Below are 3,796 nucleotides of genomic sequence, written 5' to 3' on the forward strand. Positions count from 1 at the left end.
AGGATGAATAAAACAAAGAATAGAAAATACTTCAGATAATTCAAAGGATGAGTTTGAGACTGATGATAGAATCACATAAATTTTCTTGGCTCAAGTCTATTTGATTTTTCTAATAACCTCTCACAAGTAAATAAGCTTAAGGCTAATAGCTCAGTGATTGATTTACTGAAGACAGATGATAAATTCAGATGAAGACTTCTTCAGATACTTAGAGAAGGTGGAATATGTGAGTGATGAAAGATAGCAAATTTTCTTAGTTCGTTGTTCACCTCACTGGTCTCTATGTATACTTCATAGAGCTCTATATGTATAGTAGAGCTCAGTTTTCTGTTCTTTCTAACAGGCCTATCTTTTTCTTCCCATTGAGGAGATGGGATGGTGATGAGTTGAGATAACATATAATTCATTGCTCATAAGTTATCTCTAACCGATGTGAGATTTGCCCGTTGAATGATGGGTGTCTGATGCAAAAACATTTATTTTCTTCTCCTAACATCTGATAGTTGCAGAGATCATTTTCACAGTGAGATGTTCACCCTGGATGTCCAAAGCCAAGTTTTGTGTCTGTGGGACGTCCACCCGAATATCCGATTGAGTTCAGTAGTCAAGGTTGTCGTTCGTAATCGTTGAGCATATTGTTTGTCTGACGTTCGAAGCGAAGCAGAACTGAACTGGAGTTGAAATTCCTCCATGGCATGTCTGCCCAGATGTCCCTGAATGCCCCTGGAGCAAAAGGAAGAATTCACCAAAAATTGCCTTGACCGGTCAACCGCCCGGTCATCCGACCCATTGTGGGCTCAGCCTCTTGTGTTCTGCTACTCTGGTGCATTGATTTGGTACCTGATTAAGCTTCATTTTGCCCTTCAAAAACATAGTTAAACATAAAAGAGAACATAGATTATAATGATTTAATTAAACAAGTTTTCAATCATAATATATTCCTCAAAACATAATCAAAACAATCATTAAAATCATGTTATTCATGCTATGACTAACAACTTTAATTTGGAATATAAATCAAATTTTGAATCTATCTATATACCATCTATACTATATATTGAGGAAAATAGAATTTCTAATGAGAAGAGCCTTGAGAAATTCAAAACCCTTATACTATTTTTCTAGAATTCTTATTTTTTAAATAATTAAAAAAAATTCTATTGGTTAACTTTTATTGAATCATTAAAGAAATCTTATTATTGCTTGATTTACACATTTCGAAAGGAAAGTTATTTAATCTATTTAAAAATTTAAATTTAAAATTTTGAATAGGAAAGTTAACTAATTAGTTTTAAAATTTAAATTTTTGTACCACTAAAATATATGAATCAATTCACATTTTCCATAATTTTTTTCTCTTGATGTTTAATTAAAAAATTTATTTCTATTAAAATTTTTAAGTACGATTAAAAAAATTTCTACTACTAAAATTTTTTCTCGTGAAGTTCAAAACCCTCATACTATTAAAATTTTTCCTCTTGATGTTTAATTACAATATTCATTTTTTATTGATTGATAAAAAGACCATAGACATTAAGATTATATTTTTTTTATGATATTAGGTTATTAAAATGTGATATATTATAGGTTTAAATCAAGAATTGTTGAAAAATTTTTTTTTGACTCGGCCTAGATTTTCTAGGCTCATTTTTAATATTTAATCTAATATTGGAACCCCAAACTAGCTCATACCAGTCACGACTGGATAAAAATAATTTTTAATGATTAGATGAAGGTCACATTGAAATAAATATTAAGTCGAGTAGTTTTTAGATCACTTCTAATGTTTAGTCCAATACTACAAGTCAATACTAATTCATTTTCATGTAAGAGTTAGAGTTATGAAATAAAATAATTTAAAATTTTAAATAGAAAAATTTTTAAATAAGAAAAAATTAGTATATTAACAAATGTAATTTACTACTATTATATGGTAAATTAAAATTACGAAACGTATAAAACGAAATGTATTTATATTTTATCATAAATATAATGTATTTAATTTATTCTTTAATTGTTACCAATTAAATTATGATAGTTTTTTATTAAGAATTTAGAATACACAATTAATGATATCTGAATAAAAATCTTTTCTGATATGTAAATCTGATAAAAATGAATAAAATTTAATTGATTATAAATTATTTTTACTACATATTTTTAATAAATTTTATATTATTATTTTAATTTAAAGCTATTTTTTAATTATTTATTTATACCCGTACATAGCATGAGTAATATGTTATTTTATATATATATATATATATATATAGAGAGAGAGAGAGAGAGAGAGAGATTTGATTCGTAGATTTGTAATTGTGTGTGATCCCCTACATTTTATTTTGTTGCTTCACCTAGATGTTAGATTTGGGTGGTAACATAGATTTGTTGCTTCACCTGTCAATATGGTCCTTGAGGTAGTGACACATTTGTTGAGACTTTTGGGCACATTTGTCTATATTGACAAATGCAACCCTAAAAGTTCTTTTTATTGGAAATAAATAGATAAGATTGCTGAGAAAGTTGGGTATATTGAAATGATTAATAATGACTGCAATGAACTTTTTCAAGTTGGGATGATAGTTTTTGTTAGCTGCCATAGAGTAGTAGAGATGTAATGGACATGATCTGCACATCTTACTCCTAGTAGGGTGGTGAAAAAGTACCTTGAACTAGTAGCATAAGCCATGGGAAAAAAAGTCATTTTTCCAAAATAGTGACCAAAGTTGATCATGGGGTTGAATAGGGTTGGAGCAAGCAACAACAACAATGGGAATGAGGATGTTGGTGGAAGATTAGAGTTCAATCATAGGGTTGTAGATGATGTGGAGCTACTATCTGGTGTGACTCATCTGATGAAGAGAAGAAGAGTAGATATCCATTGTTAAGGCCACAAACTGATATGACAAATGTTCAGTTAATTGGGAATATTGTTGTTTGTTCACCTCAGAAAAACAGAATTCAAAGTGCAATAACAGAGTATGGCATACAACAAGATAAATACATCAATTTTATCAAAAATGAAACAAGAGTTAGGAAATATCCCCTGCTTCTTTTTTCATTTTTTTTTAATTATATTTATATATCCAAACAATTAGTAAATAAGCATTTTATTATATATATATTATACTCAAACTCAGTGTACATGTGTAGATATAGACAACCAGAAGGCACGCACCCTTCTTCAAAGAGAGAACACAAACTCTGGAGAGTGATATACACGACTATATAAAAGTAAAATCCAATGATAAATCAGTACATAAAATGAGTGAATCCTATTATTTGATTGTCAATCAACATAATTCAATAACTATTAAATTCATTACACTATGCCCACATGACAACTTATTATTGAGTAATGATACTACCAATATCAGAGAAGACCTAATATCACAGATAGATAGGTAAAGAAGACTCAACAAGGCCATCAGAAAACAAACAGCATACAAGACCCTATTACACATACTTTTTTTTTTCTCCAAATTTTATAATCTCAATGAGCTGATTAATATGTGTCCTAAGAGCACAATTTAACAAAGACTTGGGTTTATAACAGATAATAACAAGAAGGGCCAATGAGCCAACCAAAAAAAAATTGAAAAGACAGCAGTATACAAGAACAATTATAATCCCATTTATACAGAAAATGATCCCAAGAAAACACACTGGCATTGAAAATTAGAGAGTGGATCATGTAGTGCCATAGTGTTTTATTTGTTTATTTTTGGAACAATTTTCTATGCAATTTTACTTCTTGATAAGAAAAAGGCCCGTCACAATTCATTTTCCACATAGG

This window comes from Camellia sinensis, chromosome 3 (assembly GCF_055761805.1).
Source record: "Camellia sinensis isolate YWXY chromosome 3, ASM5576180v1, whole genome shotgun sequence".
In the NCBI taxonomy this organism is placed as follows: Eukaryota; Viridiplantae; Streptophyta; class Magnoliopsida; order Ericales; family Theaceae; genus Camellia; species Camellia sinensis.